General features: G+C 35.7%; 1 protein-coding gene and 1 pseudogene across 1 annotated transcript in view; one reads left to right on the forward strand and one right to left on the reverse strand.

Annotated features, from left to right (window-relative positions):
• The window catches only part of CDH12 (cadherin 12), an 875,493-nt gene that overhangs the window by 773,613 nt on the left and 77,060 nt on the right, over positions 1-24,820 (reverse strand). The window lies entirely within an intron of this gene.
• LOC102731909 (zinc finger and BTB domain-containing protein 8A pseudogene) lies at positions 7,246-23,950 on the forward strand (annotated as a pseudogene).

Consider the following 24,820-nt stretch of genomic DNA (forward strand, 5'->3'; position numbering starts at 1 on the left):
AATGTTGGGCATTCTTTGTTCTTGATCCAGTTTGCATCGGGGAAGTCATATTCTCAAGTTATTGAGTGTGGGGTGGAAAGAAGGTGGGAGGCAAAAAGTAAAATGAATTCCACAGTGTTACTAAACACTGCTTCTCCCTCTCTGCCCCCAAGTCTGACAGCTTCAAACTACATCAGTCATCCTGGCATTATTTGCTCAGAAGACCAAAATCACAAAGGCACTGTCCTCCTCTTCTCAATGCTAATATCTAACTTTATTAAACCAATGTGACTTGATATACATGTGTGCTATGGAATAGAAGACTTGTGAAAAATAAGCAATTATTACTTCTAGGTGGTTTCAATTTATTAACCAGTTATAAATCAAGGAATATGTTTTTATATGATTAAAAGTGGTATAAATGAAAATAATGAGTGAAATTTGAAAAATCGGCCATCATAAATTCCTACAGCAACAAATGATAGATTCCTATAGCTACAAATCATGTATTTCTGTAGCTAGAATTGATGCCACTGCAAAACTCTACATTTTACCCCAAAAGTGCCATACTAAAGAGCAACTAATCTGTTCTTATTTTCCTGTCTCTACATCAGGTTACTTTCAAGAGAGAGCTATCAATTTTCTTTGCTCCAGAAATAAACCAAGTCAGGGGTACATATGGAAATATAAATTTCCCCAAACAATACTACTTTGAAGAAAAGCTAACAAACACTTACTCCACATCTGTTTTTCAGTACAGTGCCCCAATTTGCAAGGAGGTATAAATGCAAATTTTACCATCCTCTGAATCATGGCTATCTTAAAAAAAAAAAAATCCCAATATAATTCAATCCTTTTTATTCCAAATATATTATATTAAATCCAATTAAAATAAAATTTAAAAAATAAAGCCAATATATATTAATTTATGCAATAAACCACTTTTGTTAGAATTTTTTTTTTTTAATTCAGAGCATTGTTGACATTGTTCCCCTTTTGTATCAAACATAGGATACTCTCAAGGTTTATATATGTAGTTTAAAGATTTTACTTATTTACTTATTTATTTGTCAGAGAGAGAGAGAGAGCACAAGCAGGGGGAGCAGCAAGCAGAGGGAGAAGCATGCTCCCTGCTGAGCAGGGAGTCCGATGCAGAACTCGATCCCAGGACCTCATGACCTGAGCCGAAGGCTGATGCTTAACTGACTGAGCCAGCCATGAGCCCCCTCAAGGTTTATATTTTTATTTATTTTTTATTTTTTTTTTAAAGATTTTATTTATTTATTTGAGAGAGAATGAGAGACAGAGAGCATGAGAGGGAGGAGGGTCAGAGGGAGAAGCAGACTCCCTGCCGAGCAGGGAGCCCGATGCGGGACTCGATCCTGGAACTCCAGGATCATGACCTGAGCCGAAGGCAGTCGCTTAACCAACTGAGCCACCCAGGCGCCCAAGGTTTATATTTTTAAACTGTGATTATCCATATGTATAGGAAATTCAGTAAGATTATATTTCTAAGGTATTGTTTTGTTTTGTTTTTTTACTTTCATTTTGGGGGTATATACTTGTTCACATGTAGCCTACAAACATTATCAAAGAGGATAACACTCATTTAATTTGCTCTAAATTGTTACGCTACATCTTTGGATAAGCAACTTAGAACTGCAAGAAAGGATACAAGTTTTATCTATGAGGTAATAGTACATCTTTGTTTCCATTAGAATTGTAATTCTTGAACTAAATAATTCCACTAATACTTCCTTAAAAAAACTTGATGCTGATCTGAAAAATCCCTTAATTTTTTTTTAAAGATTTTATTTATTCATTTGAGACACAGAGATACAGAGAGAGAGAGAGAAAGCATGAGCAGGGAGAGAGGCAGAGGGAGAGGGAGAAGCAGGCTCCTCGCTGACCAGGAGCTCGATGTGAGGCTCGATCCCAGGACTCTGGGATCATGACCTGAGCCGAAGGCAGATGCTTAACCATCTGAGCCACCCAGGCACCCCTGAAAAATCCCTTAATTTAAAATGACAGATTTTTAAGTACCCTGAAGTAATGGGTCCTGACTGTCTTACTTCCTTGTGTACTACTCAAAGCTCCTAACAGTATTTTCACACATGTTCAGCGGTTTAGACATGTTTCTTAAAAGAATAAGCACATGTTACAATAGCAAATAGTGATTAAAACACTATTATGTGTATAGTAATAACGCTGTTACACATTATACTTGTAACATTCAGGGAGGCATACATTCTCTTTAGAAACCTTCATTCGATTATAAGGAATGACACATTGAAGTCAACTTTTGGAATAAAGAATATTTGAAAAGATAAATATAATAATTAAGTTAATTCTCTATTCCATTCCTTATGTCTTCCTATACTTATTTTATATATTATCTAAAATATTATTTTCAACATCTTGTAATATGTAAAAATATTTCACAGGACTTATTTTGTTATCCAAATCATGATTTATAGTCCATATTAAATTTTAACTCTTATGAGGATACTTAATATATAAAATGTGAAATCATGAGAAATATAAAGAAAACTCAGGCCATTACGAAGTCTTTCAACTTGTTGATTTTAATTGTTCCTTTCATTTTTTATTTTTTTCATTTCCTACGGATCCTATCTGTTCTCTGATATCCATCCTCTGCTTCCTCCATTAAAATGGGCATTTAGCTGGGCAGCAGCACATGGCTAATGGCTGGTGAATGGTATATGAACAAAGGTGATATATACAAGGTTAGGGTCCAGCTCTTAAAAGGAAGAAAGCATGCCGCCTGCCTTCCTGGAAGTAATATTCCCACATGTAAATTTTCTCCTCCCTGCAGATGTGAAGGTAGGATCTGGGCTCGTAGATAACAGCTGCCCTGAAGATGGCATACCATCAGCCCTGCAACATACTCTTCTGAACTGCTATACCAAAGATTATATTTACACTGTTGATATCTTCAAACTGGAGACATGTCAGAAAGTATTCATCTTGCTTAACTGTTTTGGTTTTTTTGTTGCTGTTGTTACAGCAGCTTAGAATTTATATCAACTATTTCCTTAGTGAAGAACACATAACCCATGGTGTTCAGGATTAGATTGTTTTGTGTCAGGGTAATATTGCCAAAAAATGTATAACATTTTTTGATATAAATTGGTAATGGTTAGTTACATATAGTATAAAAAATTTATGTGACTATTAAGTTATTTTCTTATTAGCTATTTTCCTATGTTCAGGTATAAATTCTATAATACCCATTCCTTCATTAAAAATAATAATATACACTGATCCACTTCCATTATCTTTCTTTCCAGTACTTCATTCTTTTTAAAGCATATGATTTTGAACAATTAACTACTAAAACGTGTAATTCATTTGTAAGTTTTCCAATAATCCTTAGTGACCTTGGGGTTTCAGGTTTGTCAGCTTCTCAATAACCACTTATAAAAGTTAGAAGAAAGAATTGGTCCCTCATGAAATCCCTTAAATGAAGTAAATTTTAAAATCCTTTCATGCATTACGGTGCCAGTCACTGTGGCTAATCCCATTCAAGCTCCATAATTAGTATCCCATGGTAGGGATTCCCACCTGTAACGTGTTGCACAACATCACAGAACGGGGAGGGATATAAGAAAGAAAGGCTCCCAGCAGACCTATACGTGACAGAATGTGTGAATCAATTTTAATTAATTCTGCCTCTTTAAATCTGTCTGCTCTTTTGGAGAGATTGCTATCTGCCTCAGACACTCTGGCAAAATAATTAACAGAACCACTGTCGGAGACTGATAGCACAGGCAGCAGCTGATACCTGTTCCAGGAACACCTCGTCATCCAAGTGCCATCGAACTGCAAAGGTGAAGGGCATGCCGTGCAGTGCAACGTTAATTTTACTAAATAAGCACGTGATTTATAACATACATTATAGACTTTTATTTACCTAGCATGTAACCAAAATAAAGAAGATTGTTTCTAAAACACTCCAAACTGTTCTGGCAAGTATCTCAGATGTTCTGACAAAATATCTTTAAATAAGATCGCCCACAGTCCCTATGAGTAGCCGCAATAGTGTGCATGGACCCCTGCATCCCACCACACAGAAAATCAATAAAACAAAAATTATTCCTAAATGAAAAAACAGAAAGTTGTGAATTATAAAAGTAAACATGAAACATTCCATTAAGTTCTCTAACATCGTTTAATATATAGTTGTTTTTGTTTTTTGCTAGAACCTGGTATCTTCCTATTTTCCTACAAAAATAATAATTCCCTTATTAGGTAGAATTAAGTAGTATTAACCAAGCAGAGTAAACTTTTTTTTTTTGTTTTAACAATACAATAGAATTTGACATCACCTTTTCCAATTGCAAAGATTTGCTCATCCATTCAATGACTGAATTTCATAGTCACAAGAGCCTGATATTTATTTCCTGACTTATTTACTTATAGTGGTCAATGGAAGGGCAACACAATTATATACTAAATGACTATGATAAAGGTAGCTTCAAATAATCATCTCTATACTCAATGCTTCAGTCACTACTTACTGAGAAATCTATTATAATCTAGTTTGTCCCAAATTTTCATTTCCATCATCATTCCATCAGACATCCTTTGAGGAGTCTAATACTTATGTATTCTGTATTTTTAATATCCATTAAGGAAATAACAGGATTTTATTTTTGATTTATTTATTTTTATTTAAATTCAATTAACATATATTATTGGTTTCAGAGGTAGAGATCAGTGATTCATCAGTCTTATATAATACCCAGTGCTCATTACAACACTGTGCCCTCCTTAATGTCCATCACCCAGCTACCCCATCCCCCCACCCAACTCTCCTCCAGCAACCCTCAGTTTGTTTCCTATGCTTAAGAGTCTCTTATGGTTTGTCTCCCTCTGATTTTTTTTTCCCCTATCTTCCCCAATGATCCTCTGTTTTGTTACTTAAATTTGGGGGTGCCTGGGTGGCTCAGTCGTTACGCATCTGCCTTCGGCTCAGGTCATGGTCCCAGGGTCCTGGGATCGAGCCCCGCATCGGGCTCCCTGCTCAGCGGGAAGCCTGCTTCTCCCTCTCCTGCTCTCCCTGCTTGTGTTCCCTCTCTCGCTGTGTCTCTCTGTCATATAAATAAATAAAATCTTTAAAAAAAAAAATTCTACAAATCAGTGAGATCATATGATAATTGTCTTTCTCTGATTGACTTATTTCGCTTAGCATAACACCCTACAACCCAGCAATTGCACTACTGGGTATTTACCCCAAAGATACAAATGTAGGGATCCGAAGGGGCACCTGCACCCCAATGTTTATAGCAGCAATGTCCACAATAGCTGAACTATGGAAAGAGCCCAGATGTCCAACGACAGATGAACAAAGAAGATGTATATATACAAGAGAATACTTACTCAGCAATAAAAAAAAAAAAATGAAATCTTGCCATTTGCAACAACATGGAAATAATAGGATTTTAAAATTGAGTAAGATCTTGGCCAGGATACCATAAGGAAGGTGAGTAAACTCAGACTCAAGAGATGTCAAAAGACTTACTAAATCCTACAGTTAGGATGAAATGGAATCAGAACTGGCAACCTGGAATTCTGACTTGTGACCCAGCATGTAATTCACTGATAGGATTGCTTTGCAGTATCAGAGATACTTGGATTGATTTCTAAGAGGCCACCATAGATTCTTTCTTCCAAAGCCATGTGCTCTTCTACTTCTTTTATCTCCAACCTCTTATTTTAGAACTGAAATGACATACTCTCCCAACCTAGTTCTAAACAATTCTGGAAAAACTTTTTCTTCCCATTTTTGTGCAAAAACAACAATGAAAAACCCTGAGATTAGGCAAAATAACTTTCCTGCCTATTCTAGGAGATATTTACTCCTTGAACACTTCGAGCCAACTAAAATAATGTACGTATCAGGACTAGCAGGTTGCCTATCGATACTTGTCTCATCTATACCCACTGATCCAGAGTTATTGTGCCATAAACTCTGCCCATTCCAAACTAGTTCCTTGAATTGCAACACTTGTTTAAAATTATTCAGATTAAGAAATCATTTCTAATGAAATGCTATATGTATCCATCCCTGACTTCCCCTTTCTGAAGATGCTCTTAAAACTCTGTCAAGATGGTGTTATCACGTGTACCAGTCAGGATCTCTAGAGAAACAAAATCAATAGGATGTATATTTATATATATAGAGAGAGATTTATTTTAAGAAATTGTCTCATGTGAGTGGGGAGGCTGCCAAATCTTAAAGTCCACAGGATGGGCCGCCAGGCTAGAAACCCAGAGAAGAAGTGAGGTTGCAGTTCAAGTCCAGAGGCATTCTGCTGGCAGAATTCCCCCTTCCTCAGAGGAAAACAATCTTTTTCTTAAGATCTTTAACTATTTGGATGAGGCCCACCCCCATTATGGAGCTTAATCTGCTTACTCAAAGTCTACTGATTCAAATGTAATCACATTGAAAATACCTTTCCAACAACATCCATAACTCAACATAATACACCTAGGCACTGCGGCCTGGCCAAAATGACACAAAAACTTAACATCCCATGTCTTATAGCAGCAAATTAAATATAAGCATATATCATTTTATTGTGCTTCACTTTACTGCTCTTTCCATATACTTCATTTTTTACAAATTGAAGGTTTGTGGCAATCGTGCATCAGGTTTACTCAATATGCTGAGCTCACAGTTGAGATCTACTGCTCCTCTCAAAATATTCCTGCTCATTGGAGTGCCTGGGTGGAACACTCGGTTGAGCATCTGACTCCTGGTTTCAGCACAGGTCGTGATCTCAGGGTGGTGAGATGGAACCCTGTGTCAGACTCTATGCTCAGCGTGAAGTCTGCTTGAGATTCTCTCTCTCTCTCTGCCTCTGCCCCTCCTGCTTGTGCTCTCACTCTAAAATAAATAAATAAAATCTTGTATTACTGCTCATTGACAATGCACCTGGCTACCCAAGAGCTCTGATGAAGATGTACAATGAGATTAATGTTGTTTTCATGCCAGCCAACACAGCCTCCATTCTGCAGCCATGGATCAAGGAGTAATTCTGAATTTCAAGTATTGTTATTTAAGAAATACATCACATAAGGTGTCACAGAAGTTCCTCTGATGGATTTGGGCAAAGTAAACTGAATAACTTTTGGGAAGTATTCACCATTCTAGATGGCATTAAGAATATTCATGCTTCATGGAAAAGAGGTCAAAATATCAGACTTACTAGGAGTTGAAAGAAGTGGATTCCAATCCTCATGGTTGACTTTGAGGGGTGCAAGACTTCAGTGGAAGTAAGTGCAGGTAGGATAGAAATAGCAGGAGAGCTAGAAGTGGAGCCTGAGGATGGGACTGAGTTGCTGCAATCTCAAGAGAGAACTTTAATGGCTGAGGAGTTACTTCTTGCAGAAGAGCAAAGGGAATATTTTTTTGAGATGGAATCTACTTCTGGTCAAGATGCTGTGAAGATTATTGAAATGACAGCAACAGATTTAAAATACTACATAAATTTAGTTGATAAAACAGTGGCAGGGTTTGAGAGGATTAGCTCCAGTTTTGAAAGAAGTTCTACTGTGGACAAAATGCCATCAAACAGCATCATATGCTACAGCAAAATCTGTGAAAAGGACAGGTCAACTGATGCAACAAACTTCATTGTCCTCTTTTAAGAAGTTGGCACAGCCACCCCACCCTTCAACAACCACCATGCTGATCAGTCAGCAGCCATCAACATCAAGACAAGACCCTCTACCAGTAAGATTAGGACTCACTGAAAGCTCAGATGACAGTATTTTTTAGCAATAAAGTATTTTTTTAATCAAAGTCTGTATATTCTTTAGACATAATGATATTCCATGTGCATTTAATAGACTACAGTATAGTGTAATCATAACTTTTTATGCACTAGGAAACCAAAACCTTTATTTGACTTGCTTTATTACAATATTCACTTTACTGTGGGGCTATGGAATTGCACCTGCAATACCTCTGAGGCATGCCTGTAAACTTAGTTTTGCTTGATCAATAATTTTTGTAGTGGTCTACTGGGAAATTGACTGCGGACAAACCATTTGCAGAAATGCAATTATGCAGAAGTATCATAGCTGATAAGCCAACCCAGTTTCTTAAGTCTAGAATCTACATGAATGATAAGATTCACGAGGGAATGGAGTCTTTTGTAATACTCTCAGTGCCTAAAACAATGAGGAACAAATAGCAGGTAACTGAAAAACAGATGAATGAATAAATAAATTAATAAGTCAGATATTCTGGTATTATTTGCAGAGAAGGAAAAGATTATTTTCAAAATGACCTCATTATGTAAACATATGTACTGTGGAAACTCTCGCATTTCAGTAATTGAAATTCAATATGTACAAGATATATAATTATAGCATAACCTTCTATGTGTGTAAAACAAATATCTAGACCCACAGAACACACGGGAGGCAATCAATACTTTTTATGATGATTAACAATAATTTTGTTTCACATGAGAAATTAAATTTTCAAAATTCCTTTCATGCAAATATCAGTTGCTTAGGTGATTTGTCTAGCATTCTTATATTTCACAGAGCTCCAACATGCTGTAATCCCTTAAATATAATCTTTGTTGTCATAATTCTCCTTGATATTTCCTCTCATTTCTTAGTGACATTTTAAAGATTCTAGACATATCACTTCTGTTTACAGGTCTCCATCTCAAAAAGCTCCAGGTGACAAAGATAACTGAGCATCAAGTTGATGCCATCCTGTTCATGAAGACTGAAGAAGTATTCTGCATCTTGATTTATATCCCAGGCTTTATATTCACAGCATTTCATATTTAAAAGATTTTTCACATACGTCATTCTTAAATCTTTACAAAGATTATTGAAAGCAACTCATTTTTCTTATTTCAGTTAAGAACTGAAACTCCCCTGGAAAAATGGCACCTTTGCATAGTTTTATGAGGGACAGGAATCCCAAGGCATGCCAACTAGGACACTGAATTATTATCTACAATATTAAGTGCTATGTATATATTTGTCAAATTGAATTAGATTTCCTGGGAAACATTTTAAAAGATTCACTGAACTAAAACTAAAAGCTTCTCTATTTATGACTATGTAAGGAAATGCCATTTTTCTGGGTTCATCCATCTTTCAATCTGGACATTAAGAAATGCTCCAGAGGTTCATGATATAAATATAAACAATAATATCTTCTCTGTACCTTATATGCCAAATGTCCTATGACATTACCAGTCGGAACAGACTTTACTATTTACTTATACCTGACATTAGACATGTGTGGCAATGAATAAATATTTTACTCTTTGATTCAAGAAATCTGTGTAAACCAATTTATCTAAACTTAGAGTTTGCTCATCTGAAAAAGCAACTCTTATTTCATGAAGTTGTTAGAATAGAAACAAAACTTGCTTGTGACCTACTGTGTCCTAATGACAATTATACCTTAAGCTTCTACAGAATTTCAGAATTTACAATTTTTCAAAAAAACACACATACATATATACACCCAAGCACATCATTATAAAATGATGACAGTAGAAAAGGAATCTTAAAGATTATAAATCTCAAAGCCCTAATTTTCGAGACAGACAAAAAAGAAAAAGAAAAAAAAAAGGTACGCTCAGAGAAGTGAATTTGTCAAACGCCTCATCAAAACAAAAAACTGGTAATGGAACCGCAAAACCCAGCCTACTATACTTCAAGAACTTTTTTTTTTTTTTTTTTTAGAATGGGAAGGGGGAGGGGCATAGGGAGAGGGAGAGAGAGAGAATCCTAGGCAGACTCCACACCTAGAGCAAAGCCTGATGCAGGGCTGGATCTCACAACCCTGAGATCATGACCTGAGCCAAAATCAAGAGTTGAACGCTTAACCGACTGAGACACCCAGGCGCCTCTACAGTAATTCCTGTGTGTGTGTGTGTGTGTGTGTGTGTGTGTGAGTGCGCACACCTCCAGGTATGTGTTCATATGTGTTTAACGTAAATTATTTTGATATATGTACATAAAGGAAATCATTTTTTTTAAAGTACATGGTTCATATGTAGAAGGAGTGATAATAATTATAGGAATAGATTCTTATAAAACAGATCTTTCCTTTGGTGTTAGAAAAGAGGAAATTCAATTTCATCATGCAAATTTATTGGCATTTAAGTTTGCATCTCAGGCAATGATTCTTAAAAAAGAGTATTACATCATTGTATTCTAAGTTTTTTATAAATAATTTGATAGAATAGCATTTTTCATTTAAATAACACTGGTGAATAATTCATTTTATGATAAAAATTAGAGTTATTCATCACTCTCAATGATTTACGTTCCAATATCATTTCCTGATTGAGGCAGAATGTTATATCATCACCTTTTTATCAAGGGAATCATTTATAACCTTGAAAATTGAGATGAGACCACTTGAATCCACATAGCTTAATGATCAGGACTGAGAAGTGAGATCATTTGTATCAAATTGGCATAATTACTTTGTCCAGATCATTCTTTTCCATGAAGATAAGGGTGTAAATTAATAATTTTACTGTTTACTTCGGGAAATTCCTGTAAACAAATGTATCTGGACAAAGAGTTTATCCATCTAAGCAAACAAGTCTTTTATTAGGACATCAGTTATCTTCTGAGCAAACAATTTTCTTTTCAAACAACAGTTTAGTTATCATGACTTGCTTCAAGATTCATACCTTTTCCCACACACCATTTCTAAACTATTATGTTATGAACTTTACTCACTCGCAACCACTTCCCTGAATGTAAATATCTTCCTTGAACCACTAAGGCACACATCCCCAAACACTAAAAACATAGAACATTAAAAACATCTGTTTGTATCTATACTTACAAGGCACTAATAAGAATCTTCACATTGTTATTTTATTTTACTGCTATAGATCCAATAGACTTAGACTTACTTTGTGTTTGTGTATGTGTGTGCTTTTTTATAGTCAAGAGTTGACAACTTACTTTTTGTCTGTGTTACAACCTAATAATCTAAAAATGTTTTTGAAGTATGTTGAAAACTTGAACATTCTTATGGCTTAAACGTGTCTCATTAAAAGAACAAAAGTCTGAAAACTACTTCTCTAGATCTTACCTTTCTTCATCTATAGAATGATAAAATATGCCTTATACTTTATGTAAGTCAGTGAGATACCATATTTTTTCATTTTAACTCCAGTTTAGTTAGCACACAGTGTTATATTAGTTTCAGGTGTACAATAGAGTGATACAATAATTCATCACCCAGTGCTCATTATGACAAGTGCACTCCTTAATCCCCATCACCTATTTCACCTATCCTCCTACCCACATCTCCTCTGGTAACCTTGATTTTGTTCTCTACAGTTAACAGTCTGTTTCTTGGTTTGTCTCTCTCTCTCTCTTTTTTCCCTTCACTCATTTGTTTTGTTCCTTAAATTCCACCTATGAGTGAAATCATATGGTGTTTGTCTTTCTTGGACTAACTTATTTTGCTTAGCATTATATTCTCTAGCTCCATCCATGTGATTACAAATGCCAAGATTTCATTCTTTTTTTATGGATGAATATTCCATTGTGTGTGTATATGTATACATACACACATATGTACATACACACACATACATATATACACACTACATCTTCTTTATCAATTCATCTATCAATGGACATTTGGCTGCTTCCATAATTTGGCTATTGTAAATAATGTTCAATAAACATAGGGATGCATATATCCTTTTGAATTAGTGTTTTTGTATTCAATGGGTAATACACAGTAGTGCAATTACTGGATCATAAGATAGTTATATTTTTAACTTTTTGAGGAACCTCCATACTGTTTTCCAGAGTGGCTGCACCAGTTTGCATTCCCACCAAATGTGCACCAGGGTTCCTTTTTCTCCACATCCTTGCCATATTTATTGTTTCTTGGTTTTGATTTTAGTCATTCTGACAGGTGTGAGGTGATATCTCATTGTAGTTTTGATTTGTATTTCCTTGATGATGAATGATGTTGAGTATCTTTTCATATATTTGTTGGGCATCTTTATGTCTTCCTTGGAGAAATATCTGTTCATGTATACTGACCTTTTTAAAAATGGATTAGTCAAATTTTGGGAGTGTTGAGTTATATCAGTTCTTAGTATTTGAGATATTAACCTTTCATTAGATATGTCATTTGTAAATATCTTCTCCCATTCTATAGGTTGCCTTTTAGTTTTGTTTTTTCCTCTGCTGTGCAGATGCTTTTTATCTTGATGAAGTCCCGATAGTTTATTTTTGCTTTTCTTTCCTTGCCTCAGGAGACGTATCTAGAAAAATGTTGCTCTGGCCGATGTCAAAGAAGTTACTGCCTATGCTCTCTTTTAGGATTTTTTGGTTTTAGGTCTTACATTTATGTCTTTAATCGATTTTGAGTTTATTTTTGTGTTTGATGTCACAAAGTCGTCTGGTTTCAATTTTTTGCATGTGGCTGACCAGGTTTCCCAACACCATTTGCTGAAGAGACTGTCTTTTTCCCATTGGATATTCTTTCTTGCTTTGTCAAAGACTAGTTGACCATATAATTATGGGTTTATTTCTGGGCTTTCTATTCTATTCTATTTATCTCTATGTCTATTTTTGTGCTAGTGCCATACTGTTTTGATTGCTACAGTTTTATGATACCTTGAAGTCTAGAATTGTGATACCTCCAACTTTGCTTTTCTTTTTCAAAACTGCTTTGGCTATTTGGGTTCTTCTGTGGTTCCATATAAATTTTAGGATTTTTTGTTCTATTTCTGTGAAAAATGTTATTGTGATTTGGATAGGGATCACATTAAATCCGTAGATTGCTTTGGGTAGTATAGATATTTTAACAATATTTGTTCTTCCAATCCATAAGCATGGGATGTCTCTCCATTTCTTTATGTCATCTTAAATTTCTTTCAGCAATGTTTTATAGTTTTCAGAGTATCGGTCACTCACCACTTTGGTTAGGTTTATTCCTAGGTATCTTACTATTTTGTAAACAGGATTGTTTTCTTAATTTCTCTTTCTGCTGCTTTATTATTAGTGTATATTCTTTATTACTCTGATGTATAGAAATGTACCATATTTCTGTACATTGATTTTGTATCCTGTAACTTTACTGAATTCATTCATCAGTTCTAGCTTTTTGGTGGAATCTTTAGTTTTCTATATGTAGTATCATGTCATCTGCAAATAGTGGAAGATTTACCTCTTCCTTACCAATTTGGATATTGTCTGATCACTGTAGTTAGGATTTCCAGTACTATGTTGAATAAAAATGGTGAGAATGGACATCCTTGCCTTGTTCCTGATCTTAGGGGAAAAGCTCTCAGGTTTTCCCACTGAATATGATGTTTACTATGGGTTTTTCATAGACAGCCTTTGTTATGTTGAGGGATGTTTCCTCTAAACCTACTTTGTTGAGGACTTTTATCATGAATTGATGTTGTAGTTTGTCGACTGCTTTTTCTGTATCTATTGAAATGATCATTTGTTTTTTATCCTTTCTCTCATTGATCTGATGCACCACATTGATGGATTTGCAAATACTGAACCACTCTTGCATCCCAGGAATAAATCCCATTTGATTGTGGTGAATGTTTTTGTTTAATGAACTGTTTGATTCAGTTTGCTAGTGTTTTGCTGTGAATGTTTACAACTATGTTCATCAGAGATATTGGCCTGTAGTTCTCTTTTTTACTGAGGTCTTTATCTGGTTTTGGTATTAGGGTGATACTGACCTCATAGAATGAGTTTGGAATTTTCCTCTTTCTATTGTTTGGGATAGTTTGAGAAAAATAGGTTATCAACTTCTCTTTAAATGTTTGATAGAAATTTGCTGATGAAGCTCTCTGATTCTGGACTTTTGATGGGAGTTTTCTGACTACTGAATCAACCTCCTTTCTGGTCTGTTCAAATTTTCTATTTCGGAATTCCTGCTTCTGTTTAGGTAGGTTATATGTTCATTGGAATTTATCCAGTTTTACTAGGTTGTCTAATTTGTTGGCATATAGTTTTTCATATTTTCTTACAACTGTATTTCTGTGGTGTTATTTCTCCTCTTTCATTTGTGATTTTGTTTATATGCATTTTTTTTTTTCCATGCGTCTGGCTAGCTGTATGGCAATTTTGTTGATCTTTTCAAAGAACCAGCTCTTGGTTTCCTGATCTGTTCTACTGTTTTGTTTTGTTTTGTTTTTTAGTTTCTGTATCATTTATTTCTGCTCTAATACTTAGTATTTCCTTTCTTCTGCTTGTTTTGGATTTTGTGTGTTATTCTTTCTCTAGCTCCTCTACGTATAAGGTTAGGTTGAGTTTTTTCTTGTTTTCTGAGGTAGGTCTGTATTGCTACAAACTTCCGTCTTAACAACCACTTTGCTGCATCCAAAGGTTTTGGAGCACTGCATTTTTATTTTTGTTTCCATGTACTTTTTCTTTTTTGATTCCTTGGTTGACCCATTCATCATCTAGATCATGTTATTTAACTTCCTTGTATTTGTGTTTTTTCCTGATTTTTTCTTATGGTTGATTTTTAGTTTCATAATGTTGTGGTCAGCAAAGATGCATGGTATGACTTCAGTCTTTCTGAATTTGTTGAAACATGTTTTGTGGCCTAATATGTGATCTGTTCTGAAGAATATTCCATGTGCACTTGAAAAGAATGTGTATTCTGGGTGCCTGGGTGGCTCAGTTGTTAAGTGTCTGTCTTCAGCTCAGGTCATGATCCCAGGGTCCTGGGATCGAGTCCCACATCAGGCTCCCTGCTCAGTGGGAAGCCTGCTTCTCCCTCTCCCACTCCCCCTGCTTGTGTTCCCTCTCTTGCTGTCTCTCTCTGTTGAAAAATAAATAAAATCTTAAAAAAAAAAAGAAAAGAACGTGTATTCTGCTGTTTTAGGATGAAATATTCTAAATACATCTTATTAAGTCCATCTGGTCCAGTGTATCATTCAAAGCCACAATTTCCTTGTTGATTTTTTATTTGGATAGACTGTCTGTTGATGTAAACGGGGTATTAAAGTCCCCTACTATTATTGTATTACTATTGATTAGCTTCTTTATGTTTGTTATTAACTGTTTTATCTATTTGGTTGTTCCCATATTGGGTGCATAAATATTCACACCTGTTACATCTTCTTGTTGGGATTATCTCCTTTGTTATTATATCATGTCCTTCTTTGTCCTTTCTATAAACTTTGTTTTAAAGTCTAGTTTGTCTGATACAAGTATTGCTACTCTGGCTTTCTTTTGGCATCTATTTGCATGATAAATATTTCTCTATCCCCTTACTTTCAATCTGCATATGTCTTTAGGTCTGAAATGAGTCTCTTGTAGGAAGCATATAGATTGGTCTTGTTTTTTAATCCACTCTGTCACCCTATGTCTCTTGATTGGAGTATTTAATCCATTTACATTCAAAGTATATCATTGATAGGTATGTATTTATTACCATTTTGCTACTTGTTTTGTGGTTGTTTTTTGTAGGTTTTTTTTTTTTTAAGATTTTATTTATTTATCAGAGAGAGAGAGTATAAGCAGAGGGAGAGGGAGCCAGAGGGAGAGGGAGAAGCAGGCTTCCCACTGAGCAAGGAGCCTGATGAGGGACTTGATCCCAGGACACTGGGATCATGACCTGAGCTGAAGGCAGCCGCTTAACCGACTGAGCCACCCAGGCACCCGTTTTTTGTAGTTTTTCTCTGACCCTTTCTTCTCTTTCTTTCTTCCATGGTTTGCTGGTTTTCTTTAGTGATATACTTGGATTCCTTATTTTTTTGTTTTTTACATATCTATTACTGTTCTTTGATTTGTGGTTACCCATCAGTTTACATATAACATCTTCTGCATATAGCCGTCTATATTAAGCTGATGGTTGCTTAACTTTGATCTCATTCTTTACTGTTCTCCCCCCACCTTTCAGATATTTGGTATTATATTTTACGTCCTTTTGTTATGTGCTTCTCTTGACTGATTTTTACAGGTGTACTTTTTTTTTCTTTTGTTCTTCCTATTTTCCTTACTCTTACTTATGGTTTTCATTTTCCACTCACAGAGTCCCCCTTAACATTTCTCCTAGGGCTGGTTTAGTGGTCATGAATTCTTTTAACTTTTGTTTGGTACCAGGTACACATTGCGTCTGTGTAAAGTGGCTGAGCAGGACATGTGCAGGGTTGACAAAATGTGTTCTGAACCCAGGGCTGAGGCCAGCAGGCTTGAAATGGGCAAGCCCTTAGGAGAATACCTGGGTGGGATGTACTTCTGGGGAGGTTAAGGAGCAAGTGTCTGTGCAGGGTTTCCTCCTGCAGGAGGCACTCTGTATATGCCAGGGGGCAGGGAGGAAAAGCTTCTTTGTTCCTGGAGAGTCCCCCAACATGCTCCAAAATCGGTATAAAGAGATCTTTCTCCTGTTTTCCCCATGCACTGTGCAAACTGTACCTTCTGTGTTACCTCTCCAAAGGTTGCTATCTCTTTCAGAGCAGGGACCCAGCTATCACTGACCCTCCCTGCTAGCCCACTGCTGAGTCAGCTGACTTTTTAAAGCTCCAGGCTTTAAGTCCCACTAGTTATACAAACTCAGGGAATTCAGCCCCTCTAGTTTTCAAAGCCAGTCGTTTTGGGGATGTGTCTTCTCTGCGTGGGCTCCGTGGTGCAAGGGACGATTTCTTTCCCCTCTCCATGCCTGCAACTCTTTTCCCTCCTACATGCAGATCCGACCACCATTTCTGCCCTTCCTAATCAATCAGATGCGATTCCTTCTCTATGTTTAGTTGTGGAGTTTGTTCTGCCAGTCTTTGGATTATTCTCTGTTTATTTACAGAGTGTGAGTGATATCTAGTTGTAAATGTGAGACAGAGTGAGTTTAGGATCCTCCTACTCTGCCATCTTCCCAGGCATCGCTATTCAAATAACATTTTTTTTCAAGATAACATATTTTTATGTGACATATTTTCCTTTAGTTCAAATAACACAATCAGAAGCTATCAGTATCAAAATACAAAGGGAAGCGCAATTCACTTTTGTATCTTTCTATTTGAATTATAATTAATTTGTCAAATAACGTGAAAGAAAATGGTTATCATATACTCCTAATTTAATCATGCCAAAAGAATGGCATGAGATGTTCCAAATTTAGATAAAATATTGTTACTTTGTTTCTGATCACTCAGTGCTCATTTCATTTCTAAATTTTAGCTACATTTACTCACCAAGTAAAATTCAGTAAACTCTACTTGTACAATATATTATTTAAGAACCACAAAGAACATTCAGTATTTGGGAGTGGACAATAACTAAGATATAGAACTTCCATATATATATGAAATAAAATATATGAAAATAAGAAAAGCTTTTCCTTACAGTAGAATCCTAATAGATGTAGACTGAATTGCTAAAATGTACAATGAAACTATAGGATAAAGGTATAATGAAGAACATGATATTATAAAATCTCAAGTAATCTCCCCATAAATTAATTTTTAAATATAAAGGACAATACTGACTCCATATTGGAAAAATTAATCACGCATTACCTTAATCACTTTAATGAAGGATCAAAGTGAAGATTGCCACTAATGGGATAAACTGTCACCGCATTCCCCCTAATATGTTGCCCCGAGAAGGGTACAACATCACTCCCATGATATTTTACCTAAAATGCTTAACCTGAAACAATGAGGAAGTATCTTGAAAACTCTAATTGTGGTTAATTCTACCAAATATCTTGCCTGTTTGCTTCAAAATGTCAAGATCATGAAAGACAAAGTAAGCCTAAGAAATTGGTACAGGTTAAAGGACTTTAAAAATATATGACAACTGAATGCATGAATCCTGGAAAGAGGGATTAACTTACATTTTGTATGCATACCATAAAAATTAACACTATGGTAATTCTGTTTGTCTTTTTGCTTCAACCAAATAAAAGAAAGCACTATTAATAAAATATTATAAGATCCATGGCAATTAAACTTGAAGTAATAACAACTTTGTTATTCTCATGATTAATAACAACGGTCAAGTCTAGGTCCATCTCTGCTCACCTGCTCACCTAATCAGTGAGTCTTAGACAGCTTCACGTTCACCATTATTTAAGGACGACCACACAGAAAGTGCACACCCTCAGAAACCAAAGCACCTGAATGACACTAATGACACACTAAGGAGTTAAATTTGAAATGTCTACTAAATACAGAATTTAAGTAATAATTCCCAGTGGGTATGATTATTATAGAGAAGAATGATATGTCTAGTCTACCATAATAATTAATTATGTAAGAAAGTCTTCATTGTTACAGATCTAGTGGAATGAGTCAATCATCTGGTTAAATATGGAGATTCACTGTTTGGGGCCTGCATAATCCATGGGATTATGGAAGACTGTGAAAGACCATTTGACATGAGTTAGTGAATATTACCAGTATTTTCTAGGGTAGATCATTATTACTAGTTACAGTACAGGAAACCTGTCAGATTGACTACTTTTTTGCTGTCATTCAAACACTTAGCTTTTTGAAAATAGCTTGGTTTTCACTTTGGGTGTGTGTATGCATAAATTCCTTTCTACATGGTCAGACGAGGTTAAATTTATAGGTCAAAGAGGACTGGTTTTGAAGTTTGAGTCTTCTGACACATAAATCTTACAGAACTTATATTTTAACACAGCACATTCAATAGATTCATCCTCACCAAAACATACCATACACACACATAGCTAGTTATTGCATGTACTTTAGTTGAAAATATTAAATATTCCAGTGACATGTTTCATCATTTTAATAATTTTTTTAAGATTTTTTATTTATTTATTTGAGAGAGAGAATGAGAGAGAGAGAGCGCACATGAGAGGGGGGAGGGTCAGAGGGAGAAGCAGACTCCTTGCCGAGCAGGGAGCCCGATGCGGGACTCGATCCCGGGACTCCAGGATCATGACCTGAGCCGAAGGCAGTCGCTTAACCAACTGAGCCACCCAGGTGCCCCATCATTTTAAAATCTGGTGATGCATGCACTAGGATGTGAACACATCACACACCACAGATTTTCATTTTTTTAAGATTTTATTTATTTATTTATTTGAGAGAGAGACAGATAGTGAGAGAGAACAGGAGCAGTGACGGGGAGGAGTTAAGGAGAGGGAGGAGCAGGCTGCCATTGAGCAGGGAGTCCAACTGACCCAGCTCGATCCCAGGACCCCAATATCGCAAGCTGAGCTGAAGGCAGACACTTAACCTACTGAGCCACCCAGGCATCCCCAGATTTTCATTTTTAAAACATTTTACAAGACAATTCCACCTGTAATAACTTTTTAAAATCTGTTTTGCAATTACAAACCCCTTAAATAAAGACCTATGTGCATAAAAGTAAGTTTCAAAACTTTTAGAAGCAAAGATAATATATCTCATTATGTCCTTAGGGTATGTATAATTCTTTTTCAAGATACACATGTCATAAAGCATAGAAAAATTTCTCATAAGATCAACTAAAGTTTAAACATTAAAATAAAGGATTATTAAACAGAATATATAAAGGATTCTTACAAATTTAAAATGAAACAATTGACAGTAAAGTTGAAAACAAATGGACAAAGACTATAAGAAGGTGATTTAAGAAAGGGAAACCAAATGGCCAATAAACTTCTGAGAAAATGCTAACTCTCATTACAATCAGGAAATTGAAAGTAAAAATCACAAAAGGATGCAGTTCAACTATAATTCTTCAACAAAAAAGCCACCTAATTTCCAAATACTAGCAAGGACGTAGAACAATGGGAACTCTTAAAGAATGCTAGTGAGTGTGTCAATTACCATACCGAATTTAGAGAATAATTTCAATATATATGCATTTAAAATGTGTATACCATATATACAAAATTCTACTTCTACAAATCCTAGAAAAATGCTTGTACAGGTGTAGAAAGGTATGCATAAGGATCTTTGTAACAATTTCATTTGCAGTTAGAAATAACTGCAAGGGAATAGCTAAATACCTCAATATATACAATGGAACTATCCAACAGTCAAAATGTATAAGATTGAACTACATGTGTAAATATGGATAAGTTACTAGGATATTATATTGAAATAAAAAGCCAGATTGAAGGAGGATAGGAAACTTATAAGTTCATTTTGTAAACTAGTGTTTGTGGCTTTTAAAATAATCCATTTTGTCGGGGCGCCTGGGTGGCTCAGTTGGTTAAGCTATGGCCTTCGGCTCAGGTCATGATCCTGGAGTCCCTGGATCGAGTCCGGCATCAGGCTCCCTGCTCAGCGGGGAGTCTGCTTCTCCCTCTGACCCTCCCCCCTCTCATGTGCTTGCTCTCTTTCATTCTCTCTCTCTCAAATAAATAAATAAAATCTTAAAAAAAAATAATCCAGTTTGTCTAGGAATTGATTTATCTTTAATATAATTTATACAGAAACACAGAGCCTTTTGAATACTAAGGTACTGCATGGTAAAAAGGCAAAATGAATACCCTGTTTTCTTGAAGTCTAAGAATGCATCAAAGACTAAAATTAGCTTGAACTTTGAATGTCATTTAATTGGATATAAACATTAGATTATTAATCAATAGTCCATTTAATCTGACTCCTTTACAATGGCAATTCAACATGAAAACAGTATTTTTTGAACTTGCTAGAATGTTCTCAACATTTTCAACTAAACGTGGAACAAATAAATTAAATCAAGATGCGGCGTCTCAAGAGAACATTAGGTCCACTGAGTGGAAAGTAGATCATGCCAACAGCCACCCATTTAAATCAGAGTTTATTTTTTAAAAAAGGAACATTTTATAATATAATAATCACATACAATATGAAGCACATAATCACTATGAAACATATATTTATGGATTTTTAATGTACCTATCCTGTTTTGCAAGGAGCTGTGAACCAAAATTAATAACACTAATTATACCCAGCCACCTGCAATGAGTAGCATTAAAAATAAATTATACCTACAATTTCTTTAAAAATATATTCTTTGGAGACTGGGGAATGACAATCTACTATAGCTAAAGAAAATATTATTTTCCGGGCGCCTGGGTGGCTCAGTCGGTTGAGCAACTGCCTTCGGCTCAGGTCATGATCCCAGGGTCCTGGGATCGAGTCCCACATTGGGCTCCCTGCTCTGTGGGGAGCCTGCTTCTCCCTCTCCCACTCCCCCTGCTTGTGTTCCCTCTCTTGCTGTGTCTCTCTCTGTCAAATAAATAAATAAAAAAAAAGAAAATATTATTTTCCTCATATCAAAGCTTTATATAAAAATAATAATTTATACCTGGGGCTTTAGAATATTGCAATTTTTAAAGGTAGTATTTCTCTTTGACCTCACATTTTCTATTTAGAGCACAGTCATTTAAACTATGGTCTATGATTTAAAAAAGGAAAGTTATTCTTAATGGGCCAATCATACAATTCAATGTGATTATCAGGTACTGTAGCTATAAATTTAGTGAATAAATTCCATAAAAATTTGATCTCGGTATTTGGAATTGTAATTTAACTGTGCTCACTATTTCAAGGAGAGAGCAGAAAGACTGAACTCAATATTATGACTATTTAATCTCAGGTTGTGTTTCACATAAGCCATAGAATTCATATAATCTATTTGCTTCTATAATTTTTAGTGAGGACAACATCAGAAAAGAAAAAAATCTTAATTCTTAGGAAAATGTAGTAGATAATTCTACCCTCTGGAAACTAAATATGTATCATAACGTATTCTAAAATGAATAGAACTGACTTTGAATTCAAAAATTTCATTCAAAAACATCGTTATTGAGTGTGTATTATCTTCCAGGAACTGAGCCAAGACAGAGGGACACAATTTTGAAAAGATATGGAAACAACTCTGAAGCATTTACTATCTAAATGGGTTTGAAGTGTAGAATGTGAATTTTCCATATGGTAGTAATTTTATATGAGTATAGCTGTAAATAAAGTTTTTTTTTTTCTGAGAATTAAAGGTGATTGGAACTCAGAACATAAACATTTCAGTAGAAACTGAGAGAAGCTATATTTAGTTAACTTCACCTATAAAGAAACGGAAAGTATTTAGAATATAGATGAGATGATCCTAACTTTGGGAGGCAGGGCACATGGGATCTACCCTAGTCTCTGCCACAGACATTCTGTTTAGTCATGAACAATCACTTATATTCTGTGGGCTTCATTTTTGCTTGACTGTCTACATATATATTGAAGAAAATAAATAAGATAACCTATTATCCTATAATTACGAGAAAACTTAATCCCCAGAGTAAAATTAAACAACTCAATACAGCTAATTAAGTATTCCTTTTCCAATATCATTATTTTGTAGAAGATTAAAAATTATAGAAAGAATAAAACTGAAATATTTGAAATATAACTTATTAAAGAACTATATACTCTTTTTGCTTAGGTTGTTTAAACATCAGAATACGGTATGATCTTTTCCAGCAGCACTCCCAACCCAGCAAAAAAAAAAGTAAAGCTTTCTCTATTTTCTTTTTTTTCTCATTACCTCTAATTTCCATAGGCATGAAGCTATTCCTTTTTAATTTCTCTTTGGAGGAGGAAAATGAAGAGCTAAACAGGCAATATTATGAGCAAATTCCTTAAATACATGCTTGTCAAATGAGCAGATTTGGGTACAGAGATAATGAGTAATCAAAACGATTCTAGTATTTTCTTCTACTATTTTATGGAAATCCAACATAGGGCTCTAATAATTTTTGTTAGAAAAATCGACACAAGTGTGATAATAGACACAAGTGACTCCTCCATGGTCCCACAGGTGTTCGCATGCCCCCAAGCATGGACTGTTAAAGTATCCCAAACTCTTCACAACTGTATACCGTCTACAAGCTGGTCTTTAAAGAGCCCTTCCCTGGGATTTATAAACAGTATTGGGGGAAAGAAAGTGTAAACCCTGTGAGGTCAGGCCGCTAGCTTCCTTCAGATGACTGATGTCCTTAGCATATGTAAGACCTTTATTAAATCTTCACTAGACATTAGTGAGAAAGAAAAAAATGGCTATTTCAGTCTCTCCGATAAAGATGCCAATTCTAATGGTATAGAACGTTCCTCCTTTTACAGCTGTGGCTGGCAAGAAGAAGGCAGTTCTCCGCATTCTCACCTAAGCTCAGATCAAGGAACAGGTATAATAAGTGGGAAATCTTGGAGTAAGTATAATTACCGTCCAGCCTCCCAAAGGAATACTCAACAGCCTTTGACTAAGCATGAACAAAGGAAAGATTCCATTAAAAATTCCAAACATTTGAGGTTGTCACCGTCTTCTGAAGCTGCTCATTTTAAGTCAAGCAAATGAGAAGCACGAACATCAGATTCTTCCAGCCACGTTTCCCAATCTGAAGAACAAGCACAAATTGATGCTGACATGGACTCTACTCCTGTGAGCTATCCGTATGGTCTAGGACCTGATGTCACATCCAGAAGCCTTCCAGATGATCTGCCCCGGATGCGGTTCACGTGCGCATACTGCACACTCCTGGTCAAGCGGAAGGCAGACCTCAAGCTCCACCCTTGTTGCCACACAGGAGAAAGGCCTTATCCATGTCAAGCCTGTGGGAAAAGATTTAGCAGGCTGGACCACCTCAGTAGCCGTTTCCGAACAATTCACCAGGCATGCAAATTAATCTGCAGAAAATGCAAACGCCACGTGACTGATATAACAGGGCAAGTGGTCCAGGAAGGAACCAGGCCCTACAGATGCTACAGGCACTGAAGTGGGCACAGACAGCCTCCCCATTGATTTGGAAGCTGAACAGCATCGTATGTCCCCATCAGATGGAGATAAGGATTCCAGATGGCACTTCAGTGAAGATGAGAATAGATCATACATGGAGACTGAAGAGGATGGGTCTGCTGATCTGGTCCTAAAACAGGTTGATGATAATGAAGAAGAAGAAGAGAAGGAGATAGAACCCCCAGGACATCTGCCGGCTGGTTTCAGCTGCATTTGTTAGTAGGATCAGTTTCTGCAGGGGTAAGGACTCAACCTGGACATTAGGTAGCTAACATGGGAACCAACAGAGCTGGCATGTCTGCAACTTATGCTGACTCCTGTCTCTCTATTTTTCCGTGGTCAGAGTCTGGCTCACAAAGGTATCAGACTGACTTAAAAGTGATGACCTAATATAACTTGCATACTTTTCGAACAGGTCATGGTATCCATTCTGAACTTTGTTGCCCTAAAATATGTTGCTGCACCGGAAAGAAAGACCTAGCATGAGTTGGCATGAGGGATGAACAATTAATCCTCTTCCTTTTATTACAGAGGTACCTTTTTTCTTTTAATATTGAAAGATCTGTTTAGCAAACTTTTCTCAAAGAAAATATTTTAAATAAATTTACCACAACCAAACTTTCTGTAAGATAATTTCAAGACATTTCAAAAACACAAACTACTAATATTGAATTTTCACAGGGAACCAGGTAAGAGCACATTTAAGGGTTTGGCACCCTTACCTGACTGAATTATAAGTCTTTCTATTAATTTCAGATATAATTTAATTTCAGATCTAAAACAACCTTTCAGTATCCTAATATCCTAGGTATTGTTTTAGGATTATGGCAGACGACAAATCTAAAATGTGAAACTGTTCATATTTGAATTTTTTGTCATTAAGGTAAAGATGACGCTTATGTAGTCAGTATTGTTTAAAAAAAAAAGCAAAAACCTAAAATAGAGGCAGACCAGAGATTACATGGAGACATCATCTTCTAAAGCAGGAAACAAATACTGCCTAAAGTCAAGGGAGTTTGTGAAGATCTGTCAATATAATTCTCTTCCTCTCTAAAGGAAAACAAACAAAAAAACCAAAAAATGATGAACA

This window comes from Leptonychotes weddellii, chromosome 7 (genome assembly GCF_054177405.1).
Source record: "Leptonychotes weddellii isolate Sample4059 chromosome 7, ASM5417740v2, whole genome shotgun sequence".
Classification (NCBI taxonomy): domain Eukaryota; kingdom Metazoa; phylum Chordata; class Mammalia; order Carnivora; family Phocidae; genus Leptonychotes; species Leptonychotes weddellii.